This window comes from Haliotis rufescens, unplaced genomic scaffold, assembly GCF_023055435.1.
Source record: "Haliotis rufescens isolate VD_foot unplaced genomic scaffold, xgHalRufe1.0.p SCAF_2, whole genome shotgun sequence".
NCBI classification, from domain to species: domain Eukaryota; kingdom Metazoa; phylum Mollusca; class Gastropoda; order Lepetellida; family Haliotidae; genus Haliotis; species Haliotis rufescens.
This window is the reverse complement of record NW_025963890.1, coordinates 45,256,410-45,268,342: the sequence shown is the minus strand read 5'-3', so window position 1 is coordinate 45,268,342 and position 11,933 is coordinate 45,256,410.

Genomic DNA, 11,933 nt, shown 5'->3' with positions numbered 1-11,933 from the left:
ACTTCGTAATTGCTCACAATACCCATCCCTGATTATTGGTTTAGATGTAAAAAGGTTCTTTCCTTTCGTATCCATATAATTGATATCTCCTTCGAATTTATACAAATGTCCAACATGCAAATTGTGAAACGCGACTTTAATGGCAAAATACATAGGCTGTTATGATGATTAGACATTATATTAGAGGCATGATTTCTTACCATCTTTAAGCGATTAATGTTTAACGTTTAACTGCGTTTTAAAGTTGAATGACGTATCCGATGGCAATTAAATTTCATTGCATCATGTGATTTCAACTTAACTGTCGATATTTGTTATGTGTATATAAAAAACTATAAAGTAAACAAAGAAAAGAAAATCTTTACCACAGAACAATCTTGTTATGAATTTGTTACGTGTTGATTCCCAAATTGAAAGTCGAAGGTTAAACGAGAAATTGGAGCTAAATTAAGAAATTAGTAAATAACCACGGAGGATCAATGATCAAATAACAAATTATATTGAAATCCACAAGGAAGGTTTACAATCACATATGGCGATACAATGGGTAAAACTTTGTGGCAGCATCAACATGCACCAAAAGGCCATATTTCAAGCATCAATATGCAACATCAGGCCCTGTTTCAAGCATCATCGGATTTACGAATGTCTAGAACATGTCTCAGTTGAATGTCATGATTGAGACAAGTGCTCCGTTCATGAATCCGGGATTTAGTGTTGGAAACAGGCCGAAAAAACGTTGCGTTCCGATAGGTATTCAGCCGACACTGGGCAAATAGATAGACGCAAGTCAGGACGCAGAAAGAATGCATCGAATCGTCCTCGTCTTGGGCTTATATATTCCAGAAAATACTGCCTCGAACCGTCGGAAATAATGTCGCCCTTCAACAACTGTAAACAAGGCTGTAGACAAGCTCCTCACAAGGGGCTCTTCATACCGGGAGGGTAACTTAGGTGTCAAACGCTGGGACGGAGTTTGGACAATACAATGGGAGGTCACTCCATACCAATGGAAATATACCATATCAATCATTTCCTGAAGACCATAAACATGTATGAGGCAACGGTATAGTCATTTGATTATATAATAAGGTTGAACGTGTGTGGGAGTGTACCCATACGTTTTGCACTCTTAAAGCTGAACCTTAATACATGACGGCGATGACCATATTTACACACCTCTGTAATACATGTTTATTGTCACTGGAATGCTCATTTATTTCAAGAAAGGGGAAAATGTGAAAATATGGCTGCCAAATAAAACGTGCATTTCACACGTTGGTCATATGGACCTCGGACTACATGTTTATTTCCTAACATGCATACATTCGGACAATACTGTCCCTTCGTGTGGTGTTCTGCTTTTTCTTCGCTGTTTTCAATTGACAATGGTCTCACTGCAGGATATGCCACACTACAATAGAAAAGGTGTAGACTTTATATCCGAAAAACGTATTTTATTTTTTAATATTAAAGACACATTTGTGGTTATTGTACACTCGACACGGTAAATCGTTGCATTAGAAATCCTGTCATTTGTGAAATAATAGATGTGTAGCAAAAAGAACAAATTGTCCTTATCGTATCGACATCACTCTTCGTATTCCTGTGTGATGACAGGTTACTAGGTAAAGAATTTGTAAATGCATCTTTCGATTTGATACTGAAATAATTGTACGTCTTATCCTGGAGTGAAAGAAGCAATGCACAATCAAGCCGTGTGTTATTCTATTGCGACGTCATTTCTAAGACTTATGGATTAACTTGAATGATGTTTTAGGTTATGGAGTGATAGCCAAAAATCGAGTGCACTCTTAATAGACCCGCAAGACGGTTCATTCTATGAGTACACTCTGTTAGGTTGGATTTAACTCCATAATCAAAACGAATTATTCAAATTATATATCAAAATTTTAATTACAATCTTCCCCAAACATAGTGTTTTAGAGAACGTATTCTTCTCCAATTAGTAAGCATCCGACAACCAATAAGAATTTGACGTCACAAAATGACGTCGGTTTTGTTTTAGGTTATCCGCTCATAACCTAAACATCTTAACAAATGAAAATGTTTGTTTCATTAAACTAAAACAATAACGGACAAAAACGTTATAATCAATATTCAGTTGAACCATTCTCTTGGACCCATGAAGATCCGGGATAGAATAGGTCTTCAGCAACCCATGCTTGTGGTAAGAGGCAATTATGCTTGTCTAACCGGATCAGGTAGTTAGGATTGTCTGTGTGTGTGTGTGTGTGTGTGTGTGTGTGTGTGTGTGTGTGTGTGTGTGTGTGTGTGTGTGTGTGTGTGTGGACCATGCCGCAGTTTAACATGATAGCCCATTCAGACACAGTAAACTGACTCTGAGCCAGCAAGCGCTTGTTTTAGCTTAATGCCGCGTAACAATAAGTACCACCTATAATTTATTTTAGTATGACGTTGCCGGGGATCGAATCCCCGACCTTTCGCCCTCTGGACAGAAGCTCTACCACTTAGTCTAGACGACGGAGGCGGCTGTCTAAACAGGATATTTGTATAAATAATGTCATAAAACACAACATGCTTTTTCTCTGTGAAGGCAATCAGTATACAAGGATTATCAATAGCCTATACAAACATATAACAACCTGAACTCTCACTGCATGATATAAAGTCGGCATTTAGGTTTACGTTAGAATCTGAGTTATATTTATGTCATTTAACTAGGGACCCTTAGCTTCAAGCACCCACGTCAACAAGAAACATGACTTAATCGGTGAATCATGTCTGAATACATACAAGTCTAAATATGACCTATGACTGTACGTGAAAAGAATTCACTGTAATCAGTAATAGACACGAAACATTGCTTCCATCATTCCCAGACTGATAAATATCCTTAAAATGGCGTCAGTTTTGACTTATCGGCTATCTGTACATCTTCCCGAGGCAGGAGAGTTAACTGACTATGAAAGTCCACCCTTGCCGAACTAGGCTGGTATTATGGAGTTACATTTTGGCTGGACTAACGAGTCTATGCATAGTCCAATCAAAATCGTGCAACGAAATCGAAATCCGGTTCGTATACTGTCGTGCTGATTTCGGTCGCTTGCAGGATTTGCAAAGCATGTGTATCGCCAACTCGTCAACAGATATTTTCCAATTCTTTTTATGTTTTAAATGAAGGTGCTCACGTGATTTAATTCACTTTGCGTCGTAAGATCCGTTTTATCACAATACAGATTTTGCTTATCCATCAGATTATCTTCACTGGACGCCGCCATTTTGTTTGAAGCAAATGGAAGTGATACGAGAGGTGGAATCTGATTGGTCCATAGGATTTGGTTGTTTGGTTTGTTGTTTAACGCCGCACTCAGCAATATTCCAGCTATATGACGGCGGTCTGTAAATAATCGAGTCTGGACAATCCAGTGATTGATATCATGAGCATCGATCCACGCAATTTGGATCGATGACATGCATCAACCAGGTCAGCGAGCCAGACCACCCGATCCCGTTAATCGCCTTAACGACACGCATAGTCACCTTTTACGGCAAGCATGGGTTGCTGAAGACCTATTCTACCCCGGAATCTTCACGGGTCTGGTCCATAGGAGAGGCATAGAAGGGACATAACTCGTTATAGCCACTGGTGGCGCTACGATCGAGCCCAGGAATTCCAGCCTAGTTCAGCAAGGGTGGAAACTGTTATCTTCTGTACCAATGCCCAGTGTATATAGTTACATTTCCTCTTGTCTCTTTAAAGTTGTTTCCTTGAATCTTATATCTTCTTTTTGTTGACTTTTGGAGGAAGCCACTTCCTCATCTTTCTGTCACGCCTTGTCGCCAAATTGAGTGCTTGGCTTTGAAACGGCGTCATTTACAACACTGACTTTAATACTGATTACGGCAGTCATGATATCTTCCAATGTATGCTTCAGTGCACAGGCCCCTGAAGCAGGATAGTGATATTACCGAAACACCGAAACCATATATAGAAATAGACAAGGTACGTCATTCGCCATCTTGGCCGAAGTTGAAATCGGCTGGATCGTTTAAATTGAAAGGAAACGTTCGATGTCATGTTCACAATACGTGCCAATCGCCCTCCACATAAGCCCTGCTGGCCGAAAACGTTAATGTTTTGCACTTTATTACCTATATCGGGTGATTTTATTGAAACATTGGCTCAGTCGCGGCTGTCGGTCACGGAGGTAAACAAAAATCTCCGCGCTCAATGGCGTCGAGCACTCTGATTGGTAAATATCGCCATGTACGTAAACTTTGTTATGGTTGGAACGCGGACAGCACTCGATGCCAATGAACGCGGAGATTTCTTGCTTACTTCCCTGATGGCGAGTGATGTACCGTGTGTATTTATATGGTTTCGGTGTTTTAGTAATATTTCTATCCTGCGTCAGGAGCCTGTGCTTCAGCGTTGTAATTTCTAAGATACCGTGACTATTATTGACTGTTGGGTTGTAACCGTGCACATTTCCTTTCCAGGAAAAGGCCCAACTACAAGACATAGAGCAAAGTCTCCGATCTTGCTGTAGCCCCGAACAGCAACCTTTCAGTTGTTTGGCTAAAAGTAAGTTCCCAATTTAGTTCCATATATCTCCGAATCGATACCCATCTTGAGAGCGGCGGCACGGGTGGCCCAGTCGTCTAAGGCGCCGCGATACGTTGTGCAGAGATGCGTCCCTTGAGCACACCAGGAACCTATGATTGTGGGTTCGAATCCCGGTTCGCCCCGTTTATATTTCTAGGTTTGTTAGCACCATACCTGTGCTCGTAGGTTTCACCGAAGTGATAACGTCTGAGACGTCTGCATTACTTTAGGCTTTCCTCCCACAACAAGCTATATAACTAGAATACTGTTAAAAGGGGCGTTAAACCCAACTCTCTCACATACATTTTGAGAGCCTGTCCATCGCCCCGTTCACTTACCCAGCATGCCTTTCCTGTAAAACGTAAATTGGCGTTGAACTGAACCCACTCAGTCATGTGTTTAGGTACGCTAATGTGATAGCTTCATACACATACTGTACCTTGTTCGTGTGTTTAATTAATGTGGTAAACGTCTGAGACCTGCATTGTTTTAAATTCCCTCCCACATTCAGCTCACATGCAGTGATGACTGAAGTATTGCTTAATGAGGTACACATCCCAAATCATCCTGTAGTTTGTTTGTTTGTTTGTTGTTTAACGCCGCACTCAGTGATATTCAAGCTATATGACGGCGGTCTGTAAGTAATCGAGTCTGGACCAGACAATCCAGTGATTGCCATCATGAGCATCGATCCTCGCAATTGGGATCGATGACATGTATCAACCAAGTCAGCGAGCCTGACCGCCCGATCCCGTTAGTCGCCTTTTACGACAAGCATAGTCGCCTCTACTGCAAGCATGGGTTGCTGAAAAATCTATTCTACCCCAGATCTTCACTGGCCTCATCCTGTAGAAGATGTGGATTTAGATACACGCAGAATCGGGTATATTTGTTATGTTTGTTGCAGATGCTTTTACCTTAGTATATCATCAGAAGCAGTATATTTCGTTCTTTCTAAGACCACGCATTGATTAACTGTATTAAACAATGCGCTCTACATGGCTTCTTATCTGGTTCACACATTATATTATGCAGTAGGCAATTGAAAAAAATTAACATGACAACAAATACTGAACAAAGGACAATACAAAGTGAAAGCGTCTAATACACATTTATTGAGAAAAGGCAATCGGAAAAAAATAAAAGTCACTGAATAGCTGAAATTCCGTCTACAGACCAATAGCCAAACGGTAAAACTTAGGTTAAAAATAATTGCCAAAGCTTGAGTATGATACACTGTTGAATACAGTAATAATGGAAAAGGCAAGTCTAACTAAAACATGCACCTGCAGCCTTGATGTTTACGTGCAGTAATGCACAATAATTTCTTTTCATAACAAAACACTCAACAGAAACAGTATATTTCGGTCATTCTTATAAAACCACACATGGATTAACTGTATGTTATAACAATGCGTTCTGCATGACTTCTTATCTGGTTCGCACATTATATTATGCAGTAAGTAATTGAAATATATTAACATGACAACAAATACGGGACAAAGGACAATACAAAGTGAAAGCGTCTAATACACATTTATTGAGAAAAAGCAATCGGAAAAAATAGAAAGTCACTGAATAGCTGAAATTCCGTCTACATACAAATATCCAAACGGTAAAACGTAGGTTAAAAATAATTGCTAAAGCTTGAGTATGATACACTGTTGAATGCAGTAATAATGGAAAAGGCAAGTCTAACTAAAACATGCACCTGCAACCTTGATGTTTACGTGCAGTAATGCACAATAATTTCTTTTCATAACAAAACACTCAACAGAAACAGTATATTTCGGTCTTTCTTATAAAACCACACATGGATTAACTGTATGTTATAACAATGCGTTCTGCATGACTTCTTATCTGGTTCGCACATTATATTATGCAGTAGGCAATTGAAAAAAATTAACATGACAACAAATACTGAACAAAGGACAATACAAAGTGAAAGCGTCTAATACACATTTATTGAGAAAAGGCAATCGAGAAAAAAAAAAGTCACTGAATAGCTGAAATTCCGTCTACAGACAAATAGCCAAACGGTAAAACGTAGGTTAAAAATAATTGCTAAAGCTTGAGTATGATACACTGTTGAATACAGTAATAATGGAAAAGGCAAGTCTAACTAAAACATGCACCTGCAGCCTTGATGTTTACGTGCAGTAATGCACAATAATGTCTTTTCATAACAAAACACTCAACAGAAACAGTATATTTCGTTCTTTCTAATAGAACCACACATGGATTAACTGTATGTTATAACAAGGCGCTCTACATGACTTCTTATCTGGTTCACTGATTATATTATGCAGTAAGTAATTGAAATATATTAACATGACAACAAATACGGGACAAAGGACAATACAAAGTGAAAGCGTCTAATACATATTTATTGAGAAAAGGCAATCGGAATAATAAAAAGTCACTGAATAGCTTAAATTCCGTCTACGTACAAATAGCCAAACGGTAAAACGTAGGTTAAAAATAATTGCTAAAGCTTGAGTATGATACACTGTTGAATACAGTAATAATGGAAAAGGCAAGTCTAACTAAAAATGGCACCTGCAACCTTGATGTTTACGTGCAGTAATGCACAATAATCTCTTTTCATAACAAAACACTCAACAGAAACAGTATATTTCGGTCTTTCTTATAAAACCACACATGGATTAACTGTATGTTATAACAATGCGTTCTGCATGACTTCTTATCTGGTTCGCACATTATATTATGCAGTAGGCAATTGAAAAAAATTAACATGACAACAAATACTGAACAAAGGACAATACAATGTGAAAGCGTCTGATACACATTTATTGAGAAAAGGCAATCGGAAAAAAATAAAAGTCACTGAATAGCTGAAATTCCGTCTACATACAAATAGCCAAACGGTAAAACGTAGGTTAAAAATAATTGCTAAAGCTTGAGTATGATACACTGTTGAATACAGTAATAATGGAAAAGGCAAGTCTAACTAAAAGATGCACCTGCAGCCTTGATGTTTACGTGCAGTAATGCACAATAATTTCTTTTCATAACAAAACACTCAACAGAAACAGTATATTTCGTTCTTTCTAATAGAACCACACATGGATTAACTGTATGTTATAACAAGGCGCTCTACATGACTTCTTATCTGGTTCACTGATTATATTATGCAGTAAGTAATTGAAATATATTAACATGACAACAAATACTGGACAAAGGACAATACAAAGTGAAAGCGTCTAATACATATTTATTGAGAAAAGGCAATCGGAAAAAATAAAAAGTCACTGAATAGCTTAAATTCCGTCTACATACAAATAGCCAAACGGTAAAACGTAGGTTAAAAATAATTGCTAAAGCTTGAGTATGATACACTGTTGAATACAGTAATAATGGAAAAGGCAAGTCTAACTAAAACATGCACCTGCAACCTTGATGTTTACGTGCAGTAATGCACAATAATCTCTTTTCATAACAAAACACTCAACAGAAACAGTATATTTCGGTCTTTCTTATAAAACCACACATGGATTAACTGTATGTTATAACAATGCGTTCTGCATGACTTCTTATCTGGTTCGCACATTATATTATGCAGTAATTTAATAAGCAATTGAAATATATTAACATGACAACAAATACGGGACAAAGGACAATACAAAGTGAAAGCGTCTAATACACATTTATTGAGAAAAAGCAATCGGAAAAAATAGAAAGTCACTGAATAGCTGAAATTCCGTCTACATACAAATAGCCAAACGGTAAAACTTAGGTTAAAAATAATTGCTAAAGCTTGAGTATGATACACTGTTGAATACAGTAATAATGGAAAAGGCAAGTCTAACTAAAACATGCACCTGCAACCTTGATATTTACGTGCAGTAATGCACAATAATCTCTTTTCATAACAAAACACTCAACAGAAACAGTATATTTCGGTCTTTCTTATAAAACCACATATGGATTAACTGTATGTTATAACAATGCGTTCTGCATGACTTCTTATCTGGTTCGCACATTATATTATGCAGTAAGCATTTGAAATATATTAACATGACAACAAATACGGGACAAAGGACAATACAAAGTGAAAGCGTCTAATACACATTTATTGAGAAAAAGCAATCGGAAAAAATAAAAAGGCATTGTATAGCTGAAATTCCGTCTACATACAAATAGCCAAACGGTAAAACTTAGGTTAAAAATAATTGCTAAAGCTTGAGTATGATACACTGTTGAATACAGTAATAATGCAAAGGCAAGTCTAACTAAAACATGCACCTGCAGCCTTGATGTTTACGTGCAGTAATGCACAATAATTTCTTTTCATAACAAAACACTCAACAGAAACAGTATATTTCGTTCTTTCTAATAGAACCACACATGGATTAACTGTATGTTATAACAAGGCGCTCTACATGACTTCTTATCTGGTTCACTGATTATATTATGCAGTAAGTAATTGAAATATATTAACATGACAACAAATACTGGACAAAGGACAATACAAAGTGAAAGCGTCTAATACATATTTATTGAGAAAAGGCAATCGGAAAAAATAAAAAGTCACTGAATAGCTTAAATTCCGTCTACATACAAATAGCCAAACGGTAAAACGTAGGTTAAAAATAATTGCTAAAGCTTGAGTATGATACACTGTTGAATACAGTAATAATGGAAAAGGCAAGTCTAACTAAAACATGCACCTGCAACCTTGATGTTTACGTGCAGTAATGCACAATAATCTCTTTTCATAACAAAACACTCAACAGAAACAGTATATTTCGGTCTTTCTTATAAAACCACACATGGATTAACTGTATGTTATAACAATGCGTTCTGCATGACTTCTTATCTGGTTCGCACATTATATTATGCAGTAATTTAATAAGCAATTGAAATATATTAACATGACAACAAATACGGGACAAAGGACAATACAAAGTGAAAGCGTCTAATACACATTTATTGAGAAAAAGCAATCGGAAAAAATAGAAAGTCACTGAATAGCTTAAATTCCGTCTACATACAAATAGCCAAACGGTAAAACGTAGGTTAAAAATAATTGCTAAAGCTTGAGTATGATACACTGTTGAATACAGTAATAATGGAAAAGGCAAGCCTAACTAAAACATGCACCTGCAACCTTGATGTTTACGTGCAGTAATGCACAATAATCTCTTTTCATAACAAAACACTCAACAGAAACAGTATATTTCGGTCTTTCTTATAAAACCACATATGGATTAACTGTATGTTATAACAATGCGTTCTGCATGACTTCTTATCTGGTTCGCACATTATATTATGCAGTAAGCATTTGAAATATATTAACATGACAACAAATACGGGACAAAGGACAATACAAAGTGAAAGCGTCTAATACACATTTATTGAGAAAAAGCAATCGGAAAAAATAAAAAGGCACTGTATAGCTGAAATTCCGTCTACATACCAATAGCCAAACGGTAAAACTTAGGTTAAAAATAATTGCTAAAGCTTGAGTATGATACACTGTTGAATACAGTAATAATGCAAAGGCAAGTCTAACTAAAACATGCACCTGCAGCCTTGATGTTTACGTGCAGTAATGCACAATAATTTCTTTTCATAACAAAACACTCAACAGAAACAGTATATTTCGTTCTTTCTAATAGAACCACACATGGATTAACTGTATGTTATAACAAGGCGCTCTACATGACTTCTTATCTGGTTCACTGATTATATTATGCAGTAAGTAATTGAAATATATTAACATGACAACAAATACTGGACAAAGGACAATACAAAGTGAAAGCGTCTAATACATATTTATTGAGAAAAGGCAATCGGAAAAAATAGAAAGTCACTGAATAGCTTAAATTCCGTCTACATACAAATAGCCAAACGGTAAAACGTAGGTTAAAAATAATTGCTAAAGCTTGAGTACGATACACTGTTAAATACAGTAATAATGGAAAGGCAAGTCTAACTAAAACATGCACCTGCAGCCTTGATGTTTACGTGCAGTAATGCACAATAATTTGTTTTCATAATGATACAGTAAACTCATTCTCTTATGAGAGTCAGCTGAGAATCGCCAAAATCGGATTCTGCCTCTCGATTTTCTCGTTAGTCTGAGTATGTGTGTATAACTGTTTGGGTATGGAACAGACTTAAAAACGATTTGTTGGATGTTTGAGACCTGAGAAAAACAGAACAGTTAATGTGACACCGACAAGTAGCGAATTGTTCATGAACGATGGAATGATTCACGAAAGTACTTACTGAGGTAGTGACATTGACACGGTGAAAATTGTTTGGGCATGGAACAGACTTAAAAACGATTTGTTGGATGTTTGAGACCTGAGAAAAACAGAGAACGGTTAATGTGACACCGACAAGTAGCGAATGGTTCATGCACGCTGGAATGATTCACGAAAGTACTTACTGAGGTCGTGACATGGACACGGTGAAAATTGTTTGGGCATGGAACAGACTTAAAAACGATTTGTTGGATGTTTGAGACCTGAGAAAAACAGAGAACGGTTAATGTGACACCGACAAGTAGCGAATGGTTCATGCACACTGGAATGATTCACAAAAGTACTTACTGAGGTCGTGACATGGACACGGTGAAAATTGTTTGGGCATGGAACAGACTTAAAAACGATTTGTTGGATGTTTGAGACCTGAGAAAAACTGAGAACGGTTAATGTGACACCGACAAGTAGCGAATTGTTCATGCACGCTGGAATGATTAACGAAAGTACTTACTGAGGTCGTGACATGGACAAGGTGAAAATTGTATTGGCCTAGATAAACAGTATCAGTCAACAAAAGAATACATACATTATCTGCACAAACACAGTCGGCCTGTTTGTCATGGAAAATTCCATTTCCTATAAATCTAGCATAGTGTTTACTCTTATAATTGACATGAACTTAGTCAAATTGCAAACGAAGTCATGCACTAATAGAACCACGCATGGATTAACTCTATGTTATAACAAGGCGCTCTACATGACTTCTTATCTGGTTCATACATTATTTTATGCAGTAAGCAATTGAAATATATTAACATGACAACAAATACGGGACAGAGGACAATACAAAGTGAAAGCGTCTAATACACATTTATTGAGAAAAGGCAATCGGAAAAAAATAAAAGTCACTGAATAGCTGAAATTCCGTCTACAGACCAATAGCCAAACGGTAAAACTTAGGTTAAAAATAATTGCCAAAGCTTGAGTATGATACACTGTTGAATACAGTAATAATGGAAAAGGCAAGTCTAACTAAAACATGCACCTGCAGCCTTGATGTTTACGTGCAGTAATGCACAATAATTTCTTTTCATAACAAAACACTCAAC